The 18863-nt window shown below is 30.9% G+C and overlaps 1 protein-coding gene across 1 annotated transcript in view; it reads left to right on the top strand.

The window, feature by feature from the left end:
* The first annotated feature begins 2841 nt into the window (after nt 1-2841).
* The window catches only part of uif (sushi, von Willebrand factor type A, EGF and pentraxin domain-containing protein uif), a 54726-nt gene continuing 38704 nt past the window's right edge, over nt 2842-18863 (top strand). Inside the window, exon 1 of the mRNA XM_089220170.1 lies at nt 2842-3102. The gene's annotated coding sequence lies outside the window, so the exon portion shown is untranslated. The remainder of the gene's footprint in view (nt 3103-18863) is intronic.

The raw sequence follows: 18863 nt of genomic DNA, 5'->3' as shown, positions 1-18863 counted from the left end.
GTATATGACTAAAACGCATGATCTAAAATAAAAATGCATGTTTATATAACTGATAATTATAACTTTAACGAGTACAGTAGTACGAAATTTTAAAAGTTTACACTTTTCAAGATAATAGTAAGTGCTATCAGTTAAAAGGCACAAATTTTATTATCCTGTAAATGTACCTCATCAATTGTTAGTGATTAATTTCGTATGTTATTTTTATACATTATAAAACATGTTACTCATAATAATAAAGATAGGTAGGTCTAAATACGTGGGATTATTAAAATTTTATGAGTCATCAAGTCTCTTCGTAATATCAATAAGTTTGAAAAAATTTGTGTGAAACTTGAGATTACACAAAAAATACATTTATGAATTGTTTTTTAATTTACATATAAGTAGGTGCCTAAAATTTTAATTACTTCTAATTCAAGGTAAAAATTGTAAATAGGTATACTTTTGAAAATTACAGTTAATTATAAAAGATAATATAATATATTATCCTTACACTTATTAGTTATTCCTCATTATTAATTTATTATTATTATAATTTGTAACATGATAAGAATTTTATTATTTTAAAAATCAAAATAATATGTTTCATTGCCTTCTAAGTATTATGTTATTTAAATTGATTAATTTTACTTACTACAAAAACTTAAATTTTATTTTATCATTAAACATAACTCAATAGAGTTAATTTATTATACTTATTACTAAAAACATATTATAGTTTATGTTTTAGAAATTCTATAGTTTATTTAAATACATAAATATATAGTACCTATTATAAAAATAAACTGATCACATATTTGAAACCCTCGAGCGTGTTATGATTATGGACTATTGAAAATCTAAAATTTCGATTACTTAAGAATCCCGGGATTAATGAAACTGCGATTTTCGTTATAAATTATTATAATTATTGCTAGTATCAAATAATTTAACATAATGATGAATATAATATCATCTTTATAACCGAACCCACACTTTTATATTTTCCCTGAGAAGTTTTTTTATTATGATAATTCATGCTTTTTTACTCTCAAACAGAGATTTTTTCATATAAAAATTGAAAATATTTGATGTCAATAATTAGCATAAAAAAGCCATAATATCTTTAAAATAATATCGTTTCTATAAAATGTTATCATAGATATTTGGTAAAAGATTCAAGTTTATACTTTTAATCGATACATTAAATAAATATTACAGAGTCTGACCTAAGCTAGTTTTGTGTACAATTTTCTATTTTCTTGAAGTTTACCGGGAGTTCTTTACATTTGATCTTCCTTATAGTTGGTCAAACTAGTTTCTATACACTATTCACTATTGATGATTGAGGATAAACACTAAAATAAAAACACGTCATAGTAATCACTTCGTCATGAATCTCAACAATGAAACAACAACAAAAGCTTTATTGAATTTTTATTTCTCTAAGATAGAGTTTCCAAAAGCTTTAAAACAAATTTATAAGCGCACTATAATATTAATTTGTTATATATAAATAGAAACATACAACCTAGCTACCTGCCTAAGGACGCACTCAATCAAATAATTCATCTTTTTAGTAGTATATTATAATCACATGTTATATTATATTTTGTATAGTTTATGTATTTCATAGCAATTCTGCAATATATCAACTTTCAGAACATTTTAAATCAAAATTTCAAGACTATTTCAGTAAAAATATGAAGAGAGAATATTCAAGTAAATTTTAACATGTATACCTAATATAATCAGAGTTTCAGAATAAGCAGTTATTATACGATTATGATGGTTATTATAAAAGTTGATTTTGTAGTATTAAATAATATGTATATTGATTAAAGGAAGTTTGTATTTTGTATACACGTTTATATTGCATTAAAGTTTCAGACAAAAATACATATTTACATATTATACATTGTACATAGTTTATCTATACATAGTTTATAATATGCATGCAATATATGCAGTACCCGTTCTAATATAGTAATAGATATGTTTTTTTATAAAATGTGTGCATTATGCGAATATTATGTTTTAACTGCATTTGTTAATCAATTGCTAGAGGATAATTATACAGTGTATAAACGCTATAACTGAAAACACTCAATAAATTTACGTAGAGTCCTATGATTTGAATTCTGTTTTTTAGTCGGTTGTTATGAAAAAAAAATACACAATTTTATAGCCTTTGCATTTTTTTTACAAAATCAGACGTGCGCAAGAAAAAAATTATACTGCGTATGCGCATGTCTAATTAAGTTAAAAAAAATTCAAAGGCTATAAAAATGTGTATTTTTATGTCATAAAAACAGACCAATAAACAGAATTCAAATCGTAGGACTCTACGTAAATTTATTGAGTGTTCTAAGCGTTTACTTACTGTATATTGTGCTCTTTATTACATGCTACTTTTTAAAAATTATTATTATAAAATAAAAGCAATAAAGGCTTCAACATCTTGTGGTTATTAGCATAAAGATATATTATTTATTATTATGATTAGTATAATAATATGTTATAATAAAAGATAAAATGAAAAGTTTAACAATAATAATATCATATAAATGTATCTAAATTATTCAATTTATCATAAATAAAACAGAGTGATCGCCAACCTAAATAGTTACGAGTATATAAAAATAAAAATAAATTACAAATGTATTTACAAAATTTAGTTATCTTTAGTATTTTACCTTTAATTCTGATGTATATCAATATCATTATTATTATTATTATCAACATGATTTTCGTTATTTAGGAAGGAACACTTGCCACAATTTGTCCGTTTTACCTGCGCGTTGTAGTGGTAGGGGCGCACCTGCCTGTCTTGGCCAACAGGTTTCTTCTTTCTAGGTAGTTAAGTACAATAACCCGTGTCGGTTGGACGGCTCCGAGTAAAGGTGTCGCAATACCAGTATCGCTTATACTAACCATTACCTACACACATTTTTATTATTTCAATTTACTATTTGCTAGTGCTTATTTAGTATTTTTCAGTTTATAAAGTTTTGTGAAATATTCTAGTTAAGTGTACGTCGGTATAGTGAAAGTGTTAATATTTTTCTATAGTAATATGGTGTTTTGACGGATTAACAGTCTCACTTAAGAAAAACAAAGGTAAGAAAAAAATTTTTTTTCCTTTAGATCTTGGATTTTTTTAATTTAATAATAAATATTTGTAATTTATATCGAAATAATTTGAATAAAATACTTAAATAATATTTAAAAATATCATATCGTTTTGACATTTGAATTAACGAATGATGTTAGATGAATTATTTATATACCTACGTATTGTTAGATAGTTTTGTGATTATATTATATTACTTATTAAGTATTTGGATTGTTATTAGTTTATTTTTATTACTATTATATATTTCAATGTGCACATTCTAGTTAACTACATAGGTATCGATATGTGAACCTATGTATCTCACTTGATAATCTGTATGTGGTAGGACACGGATAGTATTAATAGGTAATAGGTATCTTTATATAGTTGCATAGAATTGTAACATTTCATTGTGTACATTTGAGATTTGAAGTCAATCTAACCGTGGATAATAGTCTTTTGTGCATAAATATAGGTCAACGGCACCAAAGTTATAGTATCTAATTACACGGTACATTATGACTACTTATATTATCATATTATATTTGGGTCTATCGTATTTTTTTCGAAAAATATTGTCCATGTGTTTTTTTTAGTTGAACACCAAAGAGAAATATAAATTGTAATAAGTACATTAATAAGGTGTATATTAATTTGTTGTAAGCATACTATCGTATTATAGTCATAGCTAAAGTCTCTGGTAAAATACATATTTCTATAAAGAGAAATAAATATTGCTTATAATTCTTATTTCTTATAAACACCTGTACATTTCTGTTATTATATTTTTGTCAGATAAAGGATCCCCTCCTACACAGGGATTTAAAAAAAAACTATTGTGTCGAGTCTAACACATGTCTCGCCTAACCCTCAAGATAAAATATGTTTTATTTGGCCGTGGGATTATTTAAACGAATGCACAGCCAAAATCTAAGAGTCATTATTTTCAAAATGTCATATGTATTCAATATACAATAAAAAAAAAACATATAATATAATATACGTACCTATTGTAGTATGAAAAATGAAAATATATTTTGTAATTTACATCATAGTACCTAATAGGAAAAAAATTTTTTTTACGAACATCCTATGTTTAAGTTATAAAACGTTACTTTCGATTTTTAAGATATATTCTCATATTTTTACTGATTATTACTAATCAGTGATTTATAATAACTTTTATGGTTCGTGGATTGTGAAAGCGGCATTTTTCAAAATTCATTAAAACTATTTTTTATTAAATATTGTACTTTAATAATTAATAACTAATAACAAGATAAAATGTGCAATATCACTTTTACCTTATAAAAATTAATTATAAGTTATAACTAAATAAAAAGTTATTCTAATAAATTCTGTGTTGACATAATAAAGTATTATTTATGTGATTATATATATATATATAATATACAATATACCGTTTTTATAAAATGTTCTACAGTAATCGGATGTTCGTATATGCATGACTAATTATTAAACGATAATTTATATTGATTAATGTGTTACTATTTTTGATAATATACATTTTGATTGAAGGTATACAGAAAGTATATCGGCATATTATAGAGTATAAAAATAAAATACGTATCTATCATTTCATTGAATTGTATTATTTTCCTATTTTATTTTAATTTAAAAAAATACGAGTATGTTATTCAAATCTTCTATAATAGTAGACAATTATTAATATTTTTGAAGGGCCTCAAGAATCCTACATTAAGTTTTTGATGGTCTTAAAAATTCAATGTACCTACATGATAAACCAAAGCAAGTAAAAGAAAGGTAAAAAAATAAATTGAAAATATAATTTAGTCCACCATACAAAATTAAATTAAAAAAATAATTTCTTCTCTGCGGGTCAGATTAAATTTGTCCATGGCATCATGACCTCTGTTTTATATGATAAAAATAATTTCTAATGTGAATTGTACGTGTTAGTATGGGTATTAATTGGGCATTGAAATTTTAGAGGGTCAGTCATAATCCTTAATGGTATATACTGAGTTATAATATAAAACAATTTAGAAACTGTTAATAAGTTGAAAATAATTCTAACCACTATTTAACCAAATCTATTTTATTAACATATCTACATATAAGATATTGATTATTATAGCGTGAAACTAAAATATTATATTTATATTTACTTTAATACGCTTGTAAAAATGTGTTTAATCGTTAAAACCGTTCACGGCTTTGTACTTTCTTATAGTGAAATTCTTTTTCTGAATAGTAGGTATGCCCGTAATTGTCTATTGCCTATTATAGAAATATCTAAGTTTATACATGAGTAATTTATACTGCAGTACTCTACAGTCATATACAATATATATTATTATTTATTATATTTATTTTACTATGTTTAAAAAGTCAGAATAATATATCGTCTTATGAAATATAATTCTTCTTCTTATTAAAATCAAATATTAATTTGATTGAATTAAAGACTTGACCACATTTAAAATTGTACATTTAAACAGTTTATAATTTTAGTTTAATTTAATATCGTTAATAATTATTATATAATATGTTTTTCACGCTGCTTACAACTTTATAGATGATTGTACTTTAATACAATATACGTCATAATAAAGTTTGAATTATAACAGCTAATTATTGTATGAATATGATAATAATAGTTATAACAAATAATGTACCCGTGGAAGAATTAATTAAACGTTCGTGTATTTTATAAGAATGTGCAATTACACAATGGTGGGCTCTTCAAATAACCTGCAGTCATTGATAATTATGTATGGATTGATATAGTGATGGGTATAATAAAAAAATTGTATTTTATATATGGTATTGGTTTTATAGTTTATACTTTTGATAGATTGATACCCCCTAATCATTAGGGCCTAATTTCTAACGTAGGTATAATATTTTAAACTATAAAGCCGAATTCTTCAACTCGGCGGTGTATGCGCGATGATTTAATGAACTTGACCTGTTGGCAAGATGTGTTATGCTATTATACGGTTATAAAGAGAAAATAAATGTCAGAAAGATAATTATATATATATGATATAGGTACCTATATAGTATATACATTAGATAATATTGCTTTGAAGTATATTAATGTATATATAGGTATACATATAAATATGTATAATATTAAATAGTATAGTAGTAACTATCTCTATATGTGAATATGAGATAGCCATACCTAAAACATGGATATTATACTATATAGGCATACAGACACGCCAAAAAATCATAACGGGGTAAGGAAAATAATATGCGTTGCATCTGACAGAGACTTAAACAGCCGTACGTGAATGAAACATAATTAACGTTAAACGTTTTGGATATATTTTTTTATAACTGTTTATAATTTATATCTAGCCATCTTGGTAGTTGTATTATTAGTGTTAATCGCACTCAACCCGTGCACTGCGGCAAACAGTTTATTTATTTTTATTTTTTTTTACAAATATACAATATTATTATAAGACATTTATATGACGGTAACTAAATATACGCACTGTCAAAAAATACATTGTTCAGTTTAATCGTGCACAGCATTGGATCGATGATAATTATAAGGAGAAAGAAATCAAGTGCATGCATAATATATATTATAACGTTACATTATTTCTTACAGATAGTCATATACTCATATCTTATGATAGGCACCTGTACATGGCTACACATAAAATAATAATAATAGAATTACAAATGAATGATCGTATCGTTTGACGACATTGTATTTTACTATACAAAACGAGCTGTTACGTATTTTTATTACGTTAACTACATTAATATTATTATTATCGTCGAGTACCCCATGTCCTGCGGTCAATTTTACAAAAAAAAATATCGTGTTCACTGACTCGACAGTCGACACTGCAGTTTCACGGCATCATCGCCACGTCATACTACAGTCGATATTTTATATTACATACATAACGTTCGCACATGCAAAAGTGATCGCTATAAGTCATTGTCCGCGGCTTATAAACGTACACAAACACAATCGCACGTACGCATACACGATGATAGCTATTTTCGACAGTCATCGCAATCATGTCGCTGTCCGCTGCTATTGGTATTGTGCTGCAGCTACCATCATACCTAGCTAACTGGTACGCAGCAACTAAAGCCGCAAGATGACGATTTTCATGGTCATCCAAAATGTAATATTATCTACGTATAGGTGTGCCACAATATAGCACATTTATAATAATATGTAGGTATACCTATATATATATTTTTTTTTATACATGTAGAATGTAGATAGATAATGGTTAAAATATACTAAGTAATAATCTTACAACAATATTCAATTAAGTTTATCATTATGTAATTTTATTCGTTTTATCGAGAAAATTCTGACAATTCAAATATTCAATTAAATGATATTTGTGTCAATCACTTTTAACTTAGCCTATCATCTGCTCATAGGTCTAAAGTCGAATAGATCTCTGTACCAAATTTTGTCACGATCGCGGTCCAGCAATTGAAATCGGAATGCATAAAGGACAAACAGACAGGAATCTATTTTTATATATATACCTATAATACCTATTATAGTAGTATAATACTACCTTACCCGGGTAAATAGTGTTTTGCCATTTAAATTATTTCTTATGAATATATTAGTAATCACTAATAAAATAAAAAATAACTGAATTATTATGATTGTGTGTTGATATGTTTTACTGGTATATGACTAAAAGAGGAATGAAACACTTGGAACAAAAACAAAACACCAAATATAAATTTTTTTGAATTCATTGTACTTTTAATGTCTTAAACTCTTTAACTAATAAATTTCAAATTATATCTCAATCACACATTACGAAAATTAAAAAAAAACACTATCAGAGTCTTGGTGCAATGGAGTGTACGATATTTTTAGTAAGTCCATATTTAGCCAACACAGACATAAATTCGTATTATCAGTTTGGATTTGTTCGTGGTTCGTTTGTTCTTTGCCCTCTTGTATTTCTCATGCCTGTAGCACGACAAAAAATGGCACTCTATAGTGTCTTTCTAGCATTTTTAATGACACAAACGTCACAAGAAAATAAAATATATTCAAATTCAAAAAAAAAAATACCCATAGCCACCATTTATAAACAAAAATTTCTATGGTAAATTTAAAAATTCCTGTTTAAGCACCTTCCCAAGTGATCAATTCCCTTTTTAAATTAGCCTAAAACGTATTCTCTAACCTAACAAATATACACAGAAAATTTGATGATAATAGGTCAAACCATTTCGGAGGAGTTCAATAACTAACACTGTGACACTATATTTTTATATATTAGATGAATTATGGGCTGGATAGGTGCAAAAAGAGCTTTTTCTCCGGAACAAGAAAGAACTCTTTCATATAATATTCATGTGATAATACACTAACTATTAATATAATACTACTCTATGTTTACGAAAACATTATGTAAATGTTGTTTTAATAGCTCCCTGCCTAATAGATGCCTATTAGATATAATATTTTTTCTTTAGGAGGAGGTGGCCCTCTCGATGATAGAAATTAAAAAGTATAATCTCATGAAGATGTACGATTTATGCCCATACTTTATCGTTGTATTATACATCGGTAATTATTATTATAACGTACACACCATACGTTGCACTTACAGCCTAATCCGCAACGGCTACTTACCTGATTATATTATTCTATTATGCTGTATAGGTATTTTGTGTTTATCCTGCCGTGTGCTGTCAATTGGTATATTGTTGTTGTAGACGTCGGTGGCGCATACGATTCGGTGGCAAATCTAATTAATACGATTAATTGATAACGGATTAAGGCGCGCGCGTGAATAATGGAGCGCCGCGGGAAGCCCACGCAAAAACAGATCGCCGATACTGCTCGATATTATCATAATAATATTGAAGTCTCGTAGCACAACTGCACAACACACATTTCTCCACACTAGAATAAAAACTATACAAAGTTGTACACACATATAAGATACAAAAATGATAAAAGAAAGCATATGGAAAATTAGAATATCACGAGAAGTACCTACTAAATCGTTAACGAGTATACTTATTACTTACCTATACCTATTAACTGGTATCGGCATACTGGTATCTGTAAACAGTGCCACATCATTTTATTTCCGTCGCATCCATTATATTATACATCACACAAGACACAACAACTGTAACAACTGCAATAATACTATAAGTATGTTGGTGCAAGAGATTATATTACTTACACTTTGGGTCGAATCACGAACCGTGTACACGATTTAAAAGCCCACGGATATGCTCTATTTATAGTATAGTATTATTCCTATGCCAATAATGGATCTTTTACAAGCCGACGACCACAGAAAAGAATACTAACTAGTAACTGCCCACGATGTTGCAGTTGCACCGCTGCAGTTGGGACTTGTGTGTTGTGCACTTGCTTCGGTCGGTCGTGGTACTCGTGTGTGTACGAAATATATTAAACGGTAAGCTTGGCGATTAATAATATTGTAGACAACAATATTATGTGATTACATTTATGTACCTGAAGGCAATTTTATTGAATTAACTTAACTTGCCAAAGTTAATTTTTTCCATTAACTTGCCCACCTTTGCCTATAGGATATTAATATTTTAATATTATATTCGCATATACCACCTCCGCCGCCGGCGTACGTGCGATCCATCGGTGACCGACCGACCGACGCGAATCGCAAAACGAATTTTGGCCTGTTTTTTGCTCGTTTTTTTTTTTACTAAACACCGTTTTGTATTGGAACGCGATTATGATGAAAATAATAATACGCATCACATCGGCTATAAATCGTATGCCGCCCGCCGTCATGCGAACCGTGAAATGTGGTGGTTGTGTGTTCGCTGTATTCCGTTTACTGTTGTTTCTCTGTGGTCTAAACGAATCAAGGAATAATTATATGGTGGAATAACATCCCTACTTATAAGTTATAAGACGAACAAATACAGTACATGAAACTCAAACAAATATTATATTTTAGGTTTAACAAATAATTTATAAATTAATAAGTCGTGCCAAGTTGTTATCAAACGAAACCGTTTTTAAATCAGGAAAAATAAAGGTATTATAATTATATTGTGTGCATTTATATTTATATTTTATAACTTCATAGATTAAAATAATTGCATGTTGTTAGGGGATTGGGAAATTTTAGCTTAGATATGGCTCGTAAAACTGAAGGCTTTCCTCTGTATGATAAATAACAATAGTATATTGAAGATGATAAATGTATTACATAGATTATAATAAAGTTTAAATTGTTTGAAAATTTAGACTCAACAAGTTTTTCTCCAAATCTATGCTAGTTATAGTATATTATACTTATCACAATATTTTTTTTTTATCAATCCCTGAACAATTATAATCAGGGCCGGTGCAAGCAAATTTTTAAATGTAGGCAAAGATCAAAATTTCCGCCTCTTGTTTTATTATAACTTTTCTTATATGCCGCCTTTATTTAAATATTAATTTTGCCGCCGTAGGCTTATGCCTACGTCGCCTACGCCTATAACCGGCCCTGATTATAATCGTTTTAATTAATGTAATTTTCATAATATTTATTTACCTTTTGTTAAAAGGATATTTTAACATAAAACTATACAAGTACAATTATATAATATATTGCTTATAGTTCTTCTAGCCTTACTCCATACAATACACAATGCATGCTATTGTTAAAAATATAGTATTGGGTTGAACACGTACCACACGTCTCCCTGGAGTATATATTCATGAGTGACGTACATTTTCGAGCAAACGATAATTTTTTACGACCGTATACAGTAGACACCCTGGAATTCTGATATTTCGGCACGTCTGCACACAATATCGGGATCCACATAATTCTGACGCCGTTAAAAGTCTAGAAACCCCGGGTCGTATAACATTGAACCGAAAATACTCAACAATGACGAACATTTATCGCTATATATAGCACTCAGTACGCCCCTGCGTGAATCAAGATGGTTATTACATTACCTACACATATATATATATATATATACATCAGACTTGGTATAAGAAGAATTTATATGTAGGTAGGTACCTAATCGTTCTTCTTGCCGTTGTATTTCGGGGGTGCGTTTTATAATAATAATAAATAAGAATATAACAACAAATTCCCACTGAAAATTGATTTCGAAAAGTGGTTTTTCTACGTTATTAGGTACCTGTATACTTTAAAAACGTGTAAGTGGTAACGACCGACCGTCTCTCCCGGATAACGTGACCCATCCTTATTATTCGTTTATAATTTATTTTTGTTTGTGTGCGCTCATCTGCAGCCTGTCACTATAATAATAATTTATATATGTTATGGCCCCTGCAGCCGCAATGCACAGGTATATATAGTACTCCTCGACGTGTGTGAGAAACGAGATTTCGGGTATGATACATCGATATGGTCGTCGGTGGTTATATACACACGAGTTACATGACGTGTAATAATATATAATGCCTATACACGATGCTATTATATCGAATAGTCGGCAATCTCAACAATCCCGTTACGCGCCCGGTAACGACGTTTTTTTTTTTGCTATGACGATCAAAGAAAATAAGGATAAATAACAGTACGAATACATACGATAACGCGTTTGCTGACAGCAAGTTTATCTAGGTGTATAACTGTTTACTGTATGTATGGTATACCTAAACTCAGTAAACTCTGAAACGAGACTTTGAGGCGTTGGCGTGTTGCGCAATATTATATATCATATTATTTATTTAGTATCGGCAAAAACTCCAATTCCGTGGTTATCATTCGCAATGCGGACGACACGCTACTCCACGGCTCTCCTGCACGCCTGACTGACGGTTCAGTCACCGGACTTTGGGCGCGCTATGATTATTATTTTATTTATTATTATTAATGAATACCTACACGTTGCATGCGGCACGCTGTGTGTACGTAATATATTATTATAATGCAATATACATACATATGCGCGTACATAATATAATATTGTATTCAATTTTATTGTACGATATCGTTATTAATATTGGCAGAGTCCCGAGCGGCTCCGTGTGCGGAAAAACGGCGTTCGTTACCTACATTTTAATTACGCGCGTCCGTCGTCGTCGACCTGGACTGTGCTCGGTAATACGATAGGCACGTCGCGTATAGTTGGCTGGCAAAAAAAGTATAGGTACCCATACGTAGGAGTCGGTCGCGTCGCCCCGCTCGCGTAAACCGGTTGTTGGCCCAGTAACGTATAATAATATTATAATGATAATAATAATAATAATAATAGTATGGCGTACGAGCTGCGAACGAACGCACGCGCGCGGCAGTAGAGGAAGTCATCGGGAGCATCGAACTCCTCCCGGGCCACCGATGCCGCCGTCGCGCCGACCTGATGAGCTGGCACCGTCGTGGTCAAAACGACGACGACAGTGACGCGACGCCGCGAGATCGCAAGTCGTATATAATACGCTGTGACCACCGGACCGGACGACCAACTACTATTACATTATATAGTGAACAAATCCGCGTCGAATAGGATTCGGCGGCACGTCCTTTCACACACACGCCGCGGTGTCAGCTCTGTAATCGTCATCGTGATGAATCGTTTCTGAACATACACACACACACACACACACATATATATATATATAATGATAATATGATAGTATATTATGTATATTATACAGTTTAGGCATAAGCCGTCTTTCTACGAATTTTAGAGGCGGGATTTTTAGGTTTTAAAATATGCCCAAATATGCTAATCGTTTTATACGTGCCTATAATAAATTACATTAAAAGTAACAAAATTTATATATAACTCTAATCGTTTAAGTAATAATAATGTACCCATTGCCCAAAGTCGTTTACTCGTGTTGATGATTCGATTCAAAACCCCATAATATAACAGACATTATACATTTGTATTTTGTAATAACAGTTTGGTAGAAAATGCTATCATGATTCATGACTAAATAAGGTACAGCAAGTTTATCAGCAAGATATGTTTAGCAACAGTTATCGAATTGGTATTTAAATAATGAATTCCGAATTGAGATGCCTTTTAAAGTTGTAAAAATTATGCAATAGATTCGAAAACTGTATCTACTTGCATAATCTTTTTTTACACTAAAATGCATCTCAACTCGGTATTCGATAGTTAAATAGCCATATTCACGAAAATTATGGGTACACATGATATTTTTGACCATTCTTCGCCTGATCATTTGTACTTACATTATATATATGGCACGAATATTATTATATAACGATCATTTTATATTGCATTAATATCATATTATACTCATACACTCAGTCCGTATATATACGACGATTTAATACCGTATATAGATTTGCACTGCTCCCACACAATGAAAATTGCGTGACGGAGCGAAAAACATTCCGGAAATCATTTAACAACGATTATTATTATCATTATTTTATTATTATCATTTTTTTTTTTTTGTATGGAAACCAAAACGGTTTTTTAATTAACAACAGCGATGCGCGCGAGATTCCCTCGTGAATAACTGCGAGCAGACCCATCACCATCTATTTTCTTGCATCAATTAAAATCCTATCTATTGCCCGGTACATGAAATTCACTATTAATTGTTGCGTTGTAATTACGTAAAAAAAAAAATAATAAAAATAACGACATGTTGGACCAGTTATTATATTATTATATATCTCCGCAGAATATTCGGTACGTGTAAATTGATTGTTTGTAGTCTTCAAAGTCAATACGCTGACCATGATGTGTATTCCATTTAAGACATAGCGCTAAATCTGACTTCGGTCCGTCGTCTTCGTTATAGATATGTTGTACATCGCAAGATTTTTATTACCCCCCTGGCGTTTTCTTATATATAGAGAATCAGCAGTCTGGACGTCTGGTTATCGCGTACCTATAGGTATATATATTATATTATTATTATATATATTATATACAGGCATACAGCCAGTGAATTTATAGCAAACAGGAATGCACCATCGATATAATATAGAATCGACTGAGTTGATATAATTAATTTTATATTGTGACCGGGCATATATAGATGATGAAGTCTACGGTCTCGTGCGTATATACGCGTATTAAAAGGATAAAAAAAAATAACTCTGAAACTGCATTAAACGCGCTTTCTTTATAAAAGCAAAAACCTATGCAGGTAATCTAAACACACGTACCTACCTAGCTATATACGATTACGACGGTTTTCATTTCATGTAAACGTCGTCCGTATTTATACTGGTCGTCATCGTATACCTATAAAAACACCTGCACTTCAAATATCTAATTAAAATTTGAACGCACGTATCTAACACGCAATACCTTAACTGTATAATAATCCAACAAGATTAATAAATTATTACTCTCCGCCCACGTTATTGTTAACGATATTCGAAATCCACCACAATACCGCGACGAAAAAATAAATCAAAACAAAACGGAAAACCGACGTTATCCAAACACTTTTACTATCGATCATTGAGCGCATTATCTCTGTATTATTATGCCTCTCTTAATTGTTACCAGTGTTTTCTTTTCGTGCCAAACAATAGGGAAATTCAAACGAAAATAACATATTATATATAATATTATAATATAGACTATAGTACCTACTGTGCAGCAGTTAATTGGAAAATTATTATACAGTACTCCGAAAACACATTTCAGTCGTCGCATACAGTTTACTAAAATATAATATACATCATTATTTATATTATAGCAGTGTAATGATGATGTACTTGAGTTATGGTTCACTGTGTTCGTATAGGTCCAAAAGCCATACAAGAGCCAAGAGCGGGTGCAACAGTCGGTTACGTTACGCGCAGGTGTTCGACAAGGCGCAGGCACCTATAAGTATCATACGCAATATATATATTATATACAATGTAGGTGCTTTATATTGGCTATATGGTTCAATAGACATATTATGTTCACGTTATTCCTATATTATTATCCGTACCACTGTATATACCTATACTATACTTTTTGAGGGTTGGTCCGAATCGCGAAAAAACAACATTCGGTGCATGGGTGGTGTGCGAGGCGAAGACGCATAATATATATTTCGTCTCTAACGAGTTACGTCATATCACGTGTACCAACGGGAAACAATAATAATATTATTATTATACATTTTTGGCGTGCGATCATTGTTTTGAACCCGAAAATGGCCCGATATAATATTATGGAAGTGTCGTTGTCGTTGTTGTCACAGTCGAGCGTGCTGCAGTGCCCGTGTGCATATATTAGAGATACACTGCGCGATGAGCTCATTCTGTGAAGGAAAGGGGAGGGACGGAAACTCTTAAAAGTATTATTGTGTTTAAAAATTATCCACACGCTTGCGCGCGGGCAAAGAATGATTTAATATTCAAGACGAACCGTTTGACATCTGAACGCGATAGGTGTGACAGAAATAATATTACCGTCTATTCGACAAGACGATAGAGGATACACATAAAGCATCGTGATATTGTTGGGTTTTTGACCCGACGACAGTTTTTTACATGTCTCCTGTGCGATGTATAAATGTAAACGCATTTAGTATTCGGTTGGTACAGCCGAGCTAGCTGCATAAATTAAACAATAATGAAAAAAAATCATAATATAGCTCTATATAGTCGAGTCTCAGTCCGTCATCCAATCGAGTTTTTTCGGTCTTCTTCTACAAGTTCAACACTCAGCCGGTCCGCCGTCACACCACGCGAGTTTGCTGAGTTTCGTTTAGTGATCTCATCGAGCTCGAACGTCGATAACGAATTATAATTACCTATTATACCGTACACTTTTTAACAGCTACAAAATAAAAATGCTCATAGTATATATTGATACTTCTTCTAGTTGCCATTTGTCCGTATTATATACTAATATATATATATATATATATATATTATAATCCTTGTTTGGAATCTGTTCATCTCGCAGTCGCGCACGGGCTTGATTCAATGTGACGAAACGTTCCGCAAAATTAACCTACATTTGTACATATTGTGCCTTCTACAACTATATATACAGTGCTACTACGTACACATAGTATGATTATTGGCCAGCGCGTGGAAATGTGAATTACAGTTATAATATATATACATATGCGTACATAGTATAATACGCGCGAGTATATGTTTTTATTGTTGTAAAAATTATTGCATTATTATGATATTATGTGTATTTACCTACTCGTTATATTATACCATGCTGTTTGCCGAATAATTTCGTGAGAAAGTGGTCATGGGCTTTGTGTCGCCCGTGAGTTAAATAATTGGTCTTAATAACCGTTGTCGTGGGTAATATAATAATAATAATAATAACATTGGTGCGGGGGCGGTGGAGGACTAGGGTGTTGTGCAAAGCCGTGAATGGCGTGAACGCATTCTTATCGTGTACCTTGCTGCTGCTGTAGATTTTTACTGCTGCAATAAATTATCAAATTTATGTGTCTCGGGGACGCCTATGTTTCGATGTCTGAGGAAAACTTATTGTATGATCGTACCTATATGTATATTATTATATTTTTCGAACAAAATGCATGAACCGTCTATTGTGCGTGAAAGCCGAGAGGACAAATATTGAAAAAAGGACCAGTAGTGGTCGACAACGATGTATATGCGTCTGCAGCCATATAGGTATTAAAAATTCTATGTATATATTATATACACACACTTTTTTTTTCAATGGTGAAATATATATGTTATCTGATAACAAGGTTTACACATTGAACAATACACGTCTTGATGTTATACACGTACCTACGAACTATCGAACGACGATGATGGTAGTTTTATTGTGTTCAAACATGGACCAACTGTATAGTCTGTATATATATATAATAATATAATACATACAGAATATTATCCAATACTACTATATCATCGTTGGTGTATATAATAATAATAATAATAATAATAATAATAATATATAGTAACTAAACCATGTATTGTACTAGGTACCTGTGTAAATACAAGAAAAGTAAAATCCGAGACTAAGATTACTATTATTGTTGCTTTTTGTCTTCACGATAATAACTACCCACTTTATTTGAATTGGTGTAAATTTCAGTTGCCCAATAATATTACAGATTTGTTTAACAATCGACACAATATAATAGGAATATTTTTAATTACCGCGTGTCTGTGTGTTTTTTTTTTACATTTTCCCAGCATTTTAGATTTAATTTTGTCTTAGGATTCGAATATAATATTATAATAGACATCGGAAATAAAATATTGTAAAATAATTTGTATACCTATTTATTCGTATTAATTATAAGTTATAATGCTTTATGTTATAACGGTAAATTATCTATTAATTTATTATATAAGTATTTAGTAAATTCGTATATACTTAATGCCGATAGTTAGCAATTGGTTTTGCAGATGCAGAACGGAAAATTGAAATTCCAAAAAACTCGTTATGGAGTCGTTGTATCTGTATAATAAGATATAAGATTTTATTTTTAAAACCAGTTTTAATTCATAGGTTGGAGTTAGAAAACTTTGCTTATTTTTCTAAAATGTTGTATCTAAAGCAATCTATAATGTTATGTTTATCAAAATAATATGGTCGAATCTAGGATGATGAATTCAAAAAACTGGTTTTAACACTTAGTTATATAGGTAGGTACAACTATCAAATAGTTAGGATTATCTCTATTTTTCTAAACCGTTCTTTTAGTATAGGTAACATTCAATTTGATGCTATAGCTAAATCTAAAAGTATGTCTCATTTTCCGTTTGTCTGCAAAAAAATGTCAACAAGTCCAGTCGTTTACCTATTATATTTTCTTAGTTCGAAAACTTTTTCTTCAACAAAATCGTAAACCAATCTACATGCTTATACTAATAATTATGATAAAAAATATTATATGGTCTGCGCAGGTTAGGTCTTGCAGTGAGTACTTTTTATGTAAGTTAATGAACGTTATTTTTCTGTATCAAATAATAATGGGCAGTGAAATGGTCTTAAGTAGGTAGACACTAGGTAGGTAGGTACTTAACTATTATCGCGTACCTATAGGTACAACAGCAAAAACATTGACGACTAGACGATATCAATAATCATGACATCACAAGGGTAAACAATCATTAAAACATGGATATAAATATAATATATAAATAAATACGGTTGCAGGTGGTTGCGTCATAGCGATAAAGTCGAACTCTGGCTGCTCTGCTAATCGCTATATATATATACCTATATAGTGCACCTGCGCCGTGCATGAGTTTTCGAATTGAAGTTCAAGTGCGAAAAAACAAGTCACGTTATTGTGTCAATGACAAGACTGCTGCAGTAATGCCTCAGATTTCCTTTCGTTTTTCTCATGATTGTTTCGCGTATATACATGTATATGGGATATGCTCGCGGTTCTCTTGGATACACGTTGTTATCCATACCGCAGCGATGTGTAAGACCTTTCTCTTTTAAAATCGCGTGAAGACACGATCTGTCTTTACCTAGCTAATTGTCCGTTGCAGAGCGACTCTTTGTCGTCTGCCGACGATTTTTCCTAAGTGAAACGTGAAAACCAAATCGAACCGCGACCAATGTTTTAACTTTTAAGTTGTAGTGTTGTATTATAGTTTAATGTCGATTACGAGTATATATAGGTTAGAGTGGTTAGACTGACTGGAATTTAGTGCGGTGGAAGATCGTAACGGGAGGATGTGAGACGTGGAAATTGTGAGTTACGTTTGTGGGGTAAAATTTGAAAGACCCATCAACAATTGAACAATCTACTATCTAGGTATTATAACGCGACGCATTCTGTATAGCATTATGACCTATGACAATTTTCAGTTTATCCACCCGTTAC

The sequence above is a fragment of the Diuraphis noxia genome, unplaced genomic scaffold, assembly GCF_037042655.1.
Source record: "Diuraphis noxia isolate RWA-SAM2 unplaced genomic scaffold, SU_Dnox_SAM2 contig0002, whole genome shotgun sequence".
Classification (NCBI taxonomy): Eukaryota; Metazoa; Arthropoda; class Insecta; order Hemiptera; family Aphididae; genus Diuraphis; species Diuraphis noxia.
Note: the sequence above shows the minus strand (reverse complement) of the source record. Positions and strands in the feature narration are given on the sequence as shown.